Raw genomic sequence first — 12,465 nt, forward strand, 5'->3', positions numbered from 1 at the left:
TGTAGGGGGAGCCTATGCATGTTACATGTCTTTCCGAAGCTTTACTTACTATTCTCTATATCTTTATCTAAAGCTTTGATGTATGTTGTCATCAATTACCAAAAAGGGGGAGATTGAAAGCACAAGTGCTCCCTAGGTGGTTTTGGTAATTAATGTCAACATATCTCTTGTTGGACTAACACTTTTACCTAGTATGTTTCAGATAAGTGCTACCTCTTTTAGCACTGCGTTGGTTTTCCCCGAAGAGGAAGGGATGATGCGGGAAAGTAGCATAAGTATTTCCCTCAGTTTTTGAGAACCAAGGTATCACTCCAGTAGGAGGCTACGCGCGAGTCCCTCGTACCTGCACAAAACAAATAAATCCTCGCAACCAACGCAAATAGGGGTTGTCAATCCCTATAGGGCCACTTACGAGAGTGAGATCTGATAGATATGATAAGATAATATTTTTGGTGTTTTTATGATAAAGATGCAAAGTAAATAGCAAAGTAAATAACTAAGTAGTAGTAGATTGATATGATAAAGATAGACCTGGGGCCATAGGTTTCACTAGTGGCTTCTCTCGAGAGCATAAGTATTCTACGGTGGGTGAACAAATTACTGTTGAGCAATTGACAGAATTGAGCATAGTTATGAGAATATCTAGGTATGATCATGTATATAGGCATCACGTCAGAGACAAGTAGACCGACTCCTACCTGCATCTACGACTATTACTCCACTCATCGACTGCTATCCAGCATGCATCTAGAGTATTAAGTTAAAAACAGAGTAACACCTTAAGCAAGATGACATGATGTAGAGGGATAGACTCATGCAATATGAAGAAAACCCCATCTTGTTATCCTCGATGGCAACAATACAATACGTGCCTTGCTGCCCTTACTGTCACCGGGAAAGGACACCGCAAGATTGAACCCAAAGCTAAGCACTTTTCCCATTGCAAGAAAGATCAATCTAGTAGGCCAAACCAAACTGATAATTGGAAGAGACTTGAAAAGGTAACCAATCATACATAAAAGAATTCAGAGAAGATTCAAATATTATTCATAGATAGACTTGATCATAAACCCACAATTCATCGGTCTCAACAAACACACTGCAAAAAGAAGATTACATCGAATAGATCTCCACAACAGAGGGGAGAACATTGTATTGAGATCCAAAAAGAGAGAAGAAGCCATCTAGCTACTGGCTATGGACCCGTAGGTCTGAAGTAAACTACTCACACTTCATCGGAGAGGCTATGGTGTTGATGTAGAAGCCCTCCGTGATCGATGCCCCCTCTGGCGGAGCTCCAGAACAGGCCCCAAGATGGGATCTCGTGGATACAGAAAGTTACGGCGGTGGAATTAGGGTTTTGGCTCCTGTTCTAATCGTTTGGGGGTACGTGGATATATATAGGAGGAAGAAGTACGTCGGTGGAGCAACAGGGGCCCCACAAGGGTGGAGGGCGCGCCTGGGGGGGGGGGTCGGCGCGCCTCCTACCTCGTGGGCTCCTGTTAGCTGGCTTGACGTAGGGTCCAAGTCTCCTGAGTTGTATTCAGTGAGAAAATCATGTTCCCGAAGGTTTCATTCAGTTTGGACTCCGTAGATATTCCTTTTCTTCAAAACCCTAAAACAGGCAAAAAACAACAATTCTGGGTTGGGCCTCCGGTTAATAGGTTAGTCCCAAAAATAATATAAAAGTGGATAATAAAGCCCAATAATGTCCAAAACAGTAGATAATATAGCATGGAGCAATCAAAAATTATAGATACGTTGGAGACGTATCAAGCATCCCCAAGCTTAATTCCTGCTCGTCCTCGAGTAGGTAAATGATAAAAACAGATTTTTTGATGCGGAGTGCTACTTGGCATAATTTTAATGTAATTCTTCTTAATTGTGGTATGAATATTCAGATACGAAAGATTCAATACAAAGGTTCATATTGACATAAAAATGATAATACTTCAAGCATACTAACTAAGCAATTTTGTCTTCTCAAAATAACATGGCCAAAGAAAGTTCATCCCTACAAAATCATATGGTTTCGTCATGTTTCATTTTCGTCACACAAGAATGCTATCATCATGCACAACCCCGATGACAAGCCAAGAAATTGTTTCATACTTTAGTAATCTCAAACCTATAAACTTTCACGCAATATATGAGCGCGAGCCATGGACGTAGCACTATAGGTGGAATAGAATATAATGAGGGGGGTTATGTGGAGAAGACTGTCGGATTTCGGGTTCCGGCAGACCCTTGAGGTTCGAACACTGGGGTGCTCGTGGAGATTTCGCCTCCTACCTACCTGCACCCCCCCTCCTTGCTAGGATCTGAACTATGGAAAGAACAACACAAGAGACACATGGTTAATACTGGTTCGGGCCACCGTTGAGGTGTAATACCCTACTCCAGTTTGTGGTGTGGTGGATTGCCTCTTGGGCCGATGATGATGAACAATACAAGGAAGAACAGCCTCGCGAGGGTCTGTTCTTGGCTGGGGTGATGAACTGCTAGGAGGAGCTCAGACACCTTTCTCTCTCTCTCTACCTGATCTTCTCTCTGCCTGCCTGTTTGCTTGTTCCCCCCTTGCTCTGTGGGTGGCCGGTCCTATTTATAGAGGCCCTAGTCCTCTTCCCAAATATCGAGCAGGAAGGGAGCCAACAATGGCGGGCTAATTTGAAGGGGGACAGCTAGTATCAACTATCCTGACAAAAGTAGTCTTCGCCTGCGCAAAGCTCTGGTGATGATGCCGTCTTGGGCTCCACGGTGACCTCTATCTCGTAGTCCTCCTTGTCTTGGTCTCGTTGCACTGAAATAGCAACCTTTGCCCGATGCCTCGGTACTCCGCGGCTGTGCTTGCCCCCTTTGCACCAAAGAGGAAGGGAGGACGCTGCGCGGGCTGGCACCCGCCTGGCGCCCTTGGTCGTCACGGCTTGCGTCATGGGCACCTCGTGAGGTGCCCCGCCTTGATCTCTCCGCCTCCTTGTGAGCCAGCCTGACGAGGCCGTGCCTGAGGAATCTCCGCGTCGTCCGCCCCGCGAGGCTTGGCCCCTCGCGAGGGTCTTGGGTTTGTGTTGGTGAAGATGGGTCACGCTGGGCCCCCCTTTGAGCCACGCCGCAGGCCGCAGGCAGGCAAGTCTGGGGACCCCCATTCCCAGAACGCCGACAGTAGCCCCCGGGCCCAAGGCGCGCCCGGACTTGGCCGTGCAGGGAGGCGGAAGGGCAAGAGCGAAGCGCCGCGGGTCCTAACAGCCTGCGGCCTTGGGCGCCGCGTGGCGGTTGACTGGACGTGGGCACCCTAGCAACCGCGCGAGTTGATAAAGGAGCGGCATCCACCTAGGCTTTGCTTCTTGCTTTCCCCGGTTGCTGCTCAGATCCCCTTTCTTGCGCTTCTCCTTCCTTCCTCCAAAATTTCCAGATCCACTCCGACCGTGTGACCTAGGAAGCCATGGCGCCTCGTCAGCCCCCGGCCGTAGCTTGGTACTCGTCTGCCCTGGATCCGCCGAATGTGTCGGAGGCGAGCCTCTCCCGGTTGCGCCGGATGGCGACGGCGCAGGGCGTCAACGGGGCGAAGGTGTTCAAAGCCGGCTCCGCCACCCCTGAGGGTCAAGGGAGCACCTTCTATCCGGTCTTCGTAAGTGCCATTGCTGCTGGCTTAGTGCCTCCCTTCTCCGAGTTCTTCTTCTCTGTCCTCCGCCACTATAAGCTACAAGCCCTGCATCTCCACCCCAACTCCGTCCTTCTCCTGGCAATCTTCGCCTATTACTGTGAGGCTCACGTAGGGGTGCAGCCTTCAGTGGCCTTGCTGCGCCACGACTTCTACCTCCGGACCTCTCATGGTACTGCTTCCGCGTGCGCGAGCTTCGTCGCGTACTGTGGCGCCATTGCCATTTCGAACCCCGGGAAAAGGATTGAGGGCTTCAGGAGCAAGTGGGTCTTGGTGGATGCTGGGCGCATCCATCCTCGGCTGATCTTGCCGATGGAGCAGCTCACGAGCTCCAGCGATTGGGGTCGAGCGGAGCTCACGGACCCCCGCGTGAAGCTGATTTGGAGAAGATGGACGCGGATCTGAGGCTGGCCAACATGGCGGCGGCGAAGCTGACCGGCGCGTCGCTGCTGAGGGAATTCCTGGAGCACCAGCTGGCTTCGCTTCGGCAGTACTCACTTCCGATGTGGAGGCCCCGTCCGAGCCCCGCGGCCTTAGCCGACGGAGATCTGGCTGCTGTCCTCCAATCTCTGGTCGGGGGCGATGTGGCGAGGTTGGCGGGTGCTCCTACGCCCTTGTTCCTCCGCGACGACTGGGAGCAGGTAGTGAAGTCCATGCCCGTCTTCAACGGGGATGGGCCCGTGCCCGTGGAAACTCCCGAGGAACCGGTGGACGTGCCCTCCGATGACTCCAGCAAAGAGGAGGAAGGAGGGGAGCAGGGAAAAGGGCCTGACTCCGAGGCAACCGACGGAGAGTCGAGGGCTCCCCTCCCCCGGTGCGGGTCCCGTGTTCTCCGCCTCTCTCCGAGCGATGGCGACGAGGATGATGATGAAGACAATGACGAGCAGGACGGCGGGAGCTCACCCCCGATCCCGAAGAAGGACAGGACCGGGCTGATCTCCCGAGGGTCGGCCCCGGCCCAGGGCGGACCGCAGATGCACCTTCCGCCTCCAAGCTTCCCGAGGTTGACCCTTCCAGCCGGCTTTCAGGCTTCAAATTTGGCCGGAGGCCGCTTGAGCTCGCTGGCGACAACCCGTAAGCATTCAATTCCTGCCTTTATCTCTTGCTCTGCTTCTGAGGCTTGACGTCCGCATCTCTTGGATAGGCTGGCGCCCGCAGCAAAGAAGCCGAAGGGGGCTCCCGAGGTTCCATCCGTGGCAGCGCCTCTGCCTGCGAAGGAGGGTGACCGCGACACACAGGCTTCTCCCGCCCGGTCGTCCGCGCGAGGCCTGGCTGAGCCGGCTGGGGCGAGCTCAGCCCCCATGGCCCAAGTGGCTCCCGAGGTGCTCTTGCCTGCCGCCGCCACTTTAGCTGTCGGGGCGCGGCAGACTCGGCCTCAGGACGCTATGGCCGCGCTGCTTTCTTCTCCTCCTACTCCACCGGCTGCTGTCTCTCCGACTCCTTATGCCATTCTGGATCGTGCTGTTGCTGAGCTGGACCGACTGCGTCAGGATCTTCTTGGCGTCGACCCCCGCTTGTTGGCCGGGCGATTGGAGCTGGCTTCAGGATGGGTTCGCTCCGACGCTTCGATTTGGGCGGCGCTGGTCCGGGCCTTGACGGCATGCGACGAGGAGAAGCAGGCCGTCCTTGAGGCGAAGCCCGCTCGTGATGCAGCGCTGGGGGAGGTGGTCAATGTTCGTGATCGTTGCAAGGCGCTGGAGGGTGAACTGCAAGGTTTGCGGGACCAGCTCGCGAATGAGGTCCGCCTTCGGCAAGAGCAGGAAGAAGCCGTGAAGGCTCGTTAGGCGGCTCTCAAGGAGAGGGAGGTCAAGCTCAAGAAACGCCGTGACCGCCTAGGCACGCTGGAGCAGGAGTTGGGGGCGAGGAAGGCCAAGCTGGACGATGAGGCCCTGGTTCTTACTGAGGACCGTGTGGCCTTCGCGGAGATGGAGGCGAGGGCTCACTCCTCACTGAGGACGCTTTACGACAGCGGCCTGGAGAGCCCACTGGCCGGCGCCGAGGACGGCCCCGCCAAGCTGCTTCCCTTCCTGGTTCACGCCCTTGAAGATGTCGCCCTTGGCCTTGGCCCCACGGCCGAGGCCGAGGCGCGTGTCCTGTCTTCTGCAGCAATGACGCGGGTCCTCACCCACATCTACCTTCGCGATCCCGGTGTCGACCTCGATAGCCTGCTGGAGCCAGTGAGCGGCGAGCGTGCCGCTGCCGCTGCCGAGGCCGTGAAAGGTCGCGCAGAGGCCCTATTGGGGAAGTTCTGGGCCCTCAGCACCAAGCCGGAGCAAGGCGCTACCGACCCCACCGCCCCGTGAGGCGTACCCAATCCGCGCTGCTCCATCGCCGACAAGTGACTCCGTCGCGGCTCCTGTCCCGCCTTTAATTCCTGCACATGTATCATGCCTCGGGGACGTGTTTAAACTTGCGTTTGGCATTGAGATAATAGTGTGGACTGTAATATTTGCTTTTGAATTCCTTGAAATTTGTGCTTTCCCTTCCTACTTGCTTATGTTCTACGCCGGTAGAGCCCGGCCCCGCGCATGCCTCACCCAGCATTGGTCCCGACCGGAAACCAGGACGGGGCCAAGGAGTGAGGGGCCACGTGACAAGTTAGGCTCCTGAGTCGCGATGCTCAGGAGTCCCTCTTGGCGGACGAACAGCAAGTAGGGAGGTGTGATGCGGGTGGATCTACCGTTCTACGTCTGCAGAGCCCGGCCACGCGAGTGCCTCACCCAGCGATGGTCCCGACCGAAAACCAGGACGGGGCCACGGAGTGAGGGGCTACGTGACCAGTTAGGCTCCTGAGTCGCGATGCCCAGGAGTACCCCTTGACGCGCGAACAACAAGTAAGGAGGCGTGATGCGGGTGGATCTACCGTTCTACGTCTGCAGGGCCCGGCCACGCGCGTGCCTCACCCAGCGATGGTCCCGACCGGAAACCAGGATGGGGCCACAGAGTGAGGGGCTACGTGACCAGTTAGGCTCCTGAGTCGCGATGCTCAGGAGTCCCCCTTGACGCTCAAACGGCCTTCGTACCTTGGCTCCGCTCGGGGAGAGACGCGTGACGAACCAGGCCCGGGGGGACCTGGCTGAGCAGCGTGCGTCTGGGTGTGACCCAGGCGCAGCCCCCGTGCCCAGCCCCCTCGCGCGGCACTCCCGAGGGGAGGTGTTACGATGAGGCTAGACACTGAGCTCTGGGCTCCCTGAGGTTGGTGCGGCCCGGTGGCCACCCTCAGTTGTTTATCACCAGCGCGGAGCATAGCGCTACCGTATGTGTACGGGCATAGCCGCTCCTCGGCAGTGTCGTCAGCCAGCACGGAGCATGGTGCTTCCACTGGTACGTGGGAGGGGGCCCCCCTCTGGGAGGAGCCCCCGGGGCATGTACAGCCCCGCCCTGACACGTGGCAGGCACGGTAGGGCCTGGCGAGGTGTATTTGGGCACCCGTGAGCCAGCGCGGGACTCACGGGGCCCTACCTCTAGGCAGGTTGCGCCTGGCACTGGGCCTTATCTTGTGATGTGTCCCTGCAAATTTGGTTAGATGTCGGCACTCTACGTCCTCGGGTCCCGGCCCTCGAGCTGGTCTCAGCCGTCGCTGGTATGCCAGGTCGCGATGCCATGGACAAGGCCAGAGGGTGAGGGCTGGAGAGCCAATAAGAGCCCTGAGTCGCGATGCTCAGGTACCCCCCTTTAACGTGCAAGTGGTCGGCATGGAGAAGAAGAGGTGCCGTGGACCGGCATCAAATAATCAAGCATGGTGGGTCTAACGCATAATCGGAAATAAACGCAAATGGGATACATGCCGCTGGGCCTGGCCCGAGCGGCTTGGGGATCATGCAGCCCGAGGGGTGCCCCCGACAAGGTAAGCTAACAACATGGAATAAAAAGGGATACATGCCACAGGGACGGACCCACGCGGCCTAGGAATAATGCAGCCCTGGGGGGGCACTCCCAGCTGGAAATAAAACTCAAAAGACGTCACCTGATGATGTTGAGGATGAAGGAGCGTTGATGTAGCAGGCTCGGTGGGCTGCGGGAGCCGATCCTCACGAGCCACCAGGCCCAGGGGCCTCGGGAGGCTCCGGAGGCGCTGGCGGCTCCTCACGGGCCATCTCCATCCCTGCCAGGGCTGCGGAACGCCTGGCCTCTCGTGCCTCCGTGATGCCCCTCATGAGGTGCTGGTACGTGTCAGCCGCGTTCGGCAAGCCGTAAGGCATGCGAACGTAGCTGTGGGGTGGGCCTCCGCAGTGCCCCACTCGCGAGGGCCAGAGGCGCTCCAGACAGGCGACTCGGTTGAGCCCTGGTATGTCGATGTAGACGCGTAGCCCACCATCCTCGCCTGGATGGGGAGCCACTGCTGGTAGGCGGCGACCGCCTTTCATGACTCTTGACTCCTGTAGCTCCTGAATGGCCTTGCTGACGAACTCCTGTGGGCCTGGGTCTCCTTTCCTTGCTCCTTGAGGGAAACATGCTTCGAAACACGCCTCCATGTGGTGCCCAAGCGCCTCCCTCGTGACCCTGGCTAGGTCGGTGGCCCTCCAGGGGAGAGCCCCCGAGCCCTGCCTGAGGAGGGCGCCGGGCGCGCTTTCCTATGCGATGGAAGGAGGTTCCCCCTGGGCAGACGCGGGCCCGGAGGGGCCTGCCTCCTGAGGGGTCGGGCCGGATGATGTCTTCTTCTTCTTAGGGGCGGTCTCGGGAGGCCTCCTGCTTCCACGATCCGGGTCTTCCAGCGACGAGGCCTGAAAGGCCCATTCCAGGGAACACACCGCGTCCTTCTCTTCACGTGGCACCGTAATGACTCCGCCGCTTCCTGGCATCTTGAGGACGTTGTAGCCGTGGTGGGTTACGGCCATGAACTTGGCCAGCGCTGGGTACCCAAGGATGGCGTTGTACGGCAGGCGAATGTGAGCGACGTCGAAGTCGATGAGCTCGGTGCGGTAGTTGTCGCGTGCCCCGAAGGTGACAGGGAGGCGGACCTGCCCAATCGGGACCGTGGAGCCGTCGGTGATACCGGAGAAAGGCTTGGTTGGCTGAAGCTGGTTGTAGGGAACTTGGAGGTTGTTGAATGTTTCCACGGACAGGACGTTGAGACCTGCCCCGCCATCGATGAGGGTCTTGGTGACCACCACGTTGCTGATGATTGGGGAACAAAGCACCAGGAGGACTCCGGCTGTAGCCGCACACTTGAGCTGATCTGCTGAGCTGAACGTGATGGCGCACGCCGACCACCTAAGAGGGCGCGTGGCTTCAAGCCTGGGGAGGACCGCGTTCACTTCGCGGGCGAACTGCTTGAAGATGCGCTGAGAGGCTGGGACTTGTGCCCCGCTCAGGATGCAGGCGATCGCGCGCGGGTCCTGGAAGCCCCCAACCCCCTCGTCCTGGTGGCGGTCCTCGTTTCTCCTTGGCTGCGGCGGCAGCGGTGGGAGGCCTGCATTGCCTTGCGGGCGATCCTTGCGAGGCTGATCCCTCCAGTCTCCTTCGTGAGGCTGATCTCTCCAGCCTCCCTCATGAGGCGGGTCTTGCCAGTGATCCTCGCGAGGTTGATCGCGCCACCCTTGGTGCGGGCCACGGTCTTCCCAACGTCCTGCGTTCCTTCCTCCTCCTCGGTCGTAGCCCCGGTCAATGCGGTCCGGGCGACGGCTGATCCTTCCTTCTCGCACGGCTCGGAGCTCCTGACATTCGTTGGTGTTGTGGGTGTGGAGGTCGTGGTACACACAGTACCGGCTGCCCTTGGAAGGTTCGGGCTGATCTCTGCCCCGCTTGGCGTCTGGTTCTACCGCGAGCACGGCAACCCCCTTGCGCTTCACATCCTTGGCCTTGGGCTTCTTCTCTCCTGGGTCTGTGGCAGGCAGCTCGAGGAGGGAGAGACGCCCTTCCTCGGCCCTGGAGCACTTGGTTGCCAGGTTGAACAGCTCCAGGGAAGTGCACAAGTCTTCATGCATCGCCAGCTCCTCCTTCATCTTGACGTCGCGCACGCCGTCGGAGAAGGCCGAGATGATGGCCTCCAGAGTCACCTTGGGAATCTTGAGGCGCACGCTGTTGAAGCGCTGGATGTACTTCTGCAGGGTCTCCCCGGGATGTTGCTTGATGCGGCGCATGTCGCTCACGGCGGGTGGCCGGTCGGGAGTGCCTTGGAAGTTGGCGATGAAGCGGGTGCGCATCTCGTCCCAGGAGGAGATCATGCCTAGGGCCAGGTTCAGGAGCCAGGTGCGGGCCCCGTCCTTGAGTGCCATGGGGAACTAGTTCGCCATGACCTTCTCGTCTCCGTTGGCAGCTTCGATGCCCAGCTCATAGAGCTGGAGGAACTCCACGGGGTCAGCCGTGCCGTCGTAGCGAGGAGGCAGGTCTGGCTTGAACTTGCCGGGCCACGCGACGTTGCGTAGCTCGGCGGTGAAGGCGCGGCAGCCTACTGTGGCCACGGGAGGCCTTGGATGACGGGGAACTTGGTCTTGCATGTCCCCACGTGCTGTAGCTGGGAGCAGCGCGGGGTCTTGACGTGCGAGAGCAGGAGCATGGTCGCGACGTGCTGGAGCAGGGAGCGCCCGAGCAGCTTCTTGCGGGCGAGGGACTTCTTGACAGTTCTGCTCTTGCTGCGCTGGCACCTGATGGAGCGGGTTCCGCCCAGGGGCCACGCGCCTTGGAGCCATGGTGCCTTCCTGAGGAGGAGGCGGCCGGGGCGCCGCCGGAGCTTCACTGCCCGCGTGGGGCGGGGTGCGGTGCAGCGGAGCGGACGGCGCAGGAGAGCCCCCTGCGGCGCGGACAAGCTCGGCGACGCGGTCGAGCCATTCTTCGTAGACGTCGTCGACGGGACGGTAGCGCAGGAGCTCATTCGCCGCGATGAGTGCAGCCCGAGCCTCCATGGGCGCGCGGAGCGCGTGGGACGAAGAAATAGCTGGGGTGAGCGAGGGAGTCGCGGTGCGGCCGTCTTGCCGCACGGACGGGTGCTGGGACGATGCTTGATGCTCGTCCCCCACAGGGCCGGTGGCGGCGTTGATGGCAGGTGACGGGGAACGGCGAGGTTGCCCGCCGACGGGGGCCGTCTGGGTGACGCGGGAAGCGAGCGCGGCCTGGCGCTCGACGCGGGCCCGACGAGCGTCAGACATGGGCGTGATTGTCGGAGGAGAACGGGTTGGTGGAAGACGAATCCCGACGCACCCCTACTTGGCGCGCCAAATGTCGGATTTCGGGTTCCGGCAGACCCTTGAGGTTCGAACACTGGGGTGCGCGCGGAGATTTCGCCTCCTACCTACCTGCACCCCCCGCCTTGCTAGGATCTGAACTATGGAAAGAACAACATAAGAGACACAGGGTTTATACTGGTTCAGGCCACCGTTGAGGTGTAATACCCTACTCCAGTTTGTGGTGTGGTGGATTGCCTCTTGGGCTGATGATGATGAACAATACAAGGAAGAACAGCCTCGCGAGGGTCTGTTCTTGGCTGGGGCGATGAACTGCTAGGAGGAGCTCAATTACCTTTCTCTCTCTCTACCTGATCTTCTCTCTGCCTGCCTGTTTGCTTCTCCCCCCTTGCTCTGTGGGTGCCTGGTCCTATTTATAGAGGCCCTGGTCCTCTTCCCAAATATCGAGCGGGAAGGGAGCCAACAATGGCGGGCTAATTTGAAGGGGGACAGCTAGTATCAACTATCCTGACAAAAGTAGTCTTTGCCTGCGCAAAGCTCTGGTGATGACGCCGTCTTGGGCTCCACGGTGACCTCCGTCTCGTAGTCCTCCTGGTCTTGGTCTCGTTGCACCGAAATGGCAACCTTTGCCCGATGCCTCGGTACTCCACGGCTGCGCTTGCCCCCTTTGCACCAAAGAGGAAGGGAGGACGCTGTGCGGGCTGGCACCCGCCTGGCGCCCTTGGTCGTCATGGCTTGCGTCATGGGCACCTCGTGAGGTACCCCGCCTTGATCTCTCCGCCTCCTCGTGAGCCAGCCTGATGAGGCCGTGCCTGAGGAAGCTCCGCATCGTCCGCCCCGCGAGGCTTGGCCCCTCGCGAGGGTCTTGGGTTTGTGTTGGTGAAGATGGGCCACGCTGGGCCCCCCTTTGAGCCACGCCGCAGGCCGCAGGCAGGCAAGTCTGGGGACCCCCGTTCCCAGAACACCGACAAAGACAAAAAAGGAGAAAGTCTCACATCAATGAGGCTAATCAATGGGCTATGGAGATGCCCACCGATTGATTTTAATGCAAGCAGTAGGGATTGCCATGCAACGGATGCACTAGAGCTATAAATGTATGAAAGCTCAACAAAAGAAACTAGTGGGTGTGCATCCAACTTGCTTGCTCACGAAGGCCTAGGGCACTTGAGGAGGCCCATTGTTGGAATATACAAGCCAAGTTCTATAATGAAAAATTCACACTAGTATATGAAGGTGATAACATGAGAGACTCTCTACTATGAAGATCATGGTGCTACTTTGAAGCACAAGTGTGGCAAAGGATAGTAACATTGTCCCTTCTCTCTTTTTCTCTCATTTTTTTCTTCTCTATTATTTATTTATTTATTTATTCCTCACATGGGACAATGCTCTAGAAAATGATGATCATCACACTTCTACTTATTTACAACTCAATGATTACAACTCGATACTAGAACAAAGATGACTCTATATGAATGCACGGTACCGAAGAGGCTAGCAAGGATGGAAGGGTGCGAGTGCGTATAATCCATGGACTCAACATTAGTCATAAAGAACTCACATGCTTATTGCAAAAATCTACATGTCATCAAAAACCTCGGTACTACGCGCATGCTCCTAGGGGGACAGATTGGTAGGAAAAGACCATCTCTCGTCCCCGACCGCCACTCATAAGGAAGACAA

The sequence above is a fragment of the Triticum urartu genome, chromosome 2A (genome assembly GCF_056163025.1).
Source record: "Triticum urartu cultivar PI428250 chromosome 2A, HENAU_Tu73, whole genome shotgun sequence".
NCBI classification, from domain to species: Eukaryota; Viridiplantae; Streptophyta; class Magnoliopsida; order Poales; family Poaceae; genus Triticum; species Triticum urartu.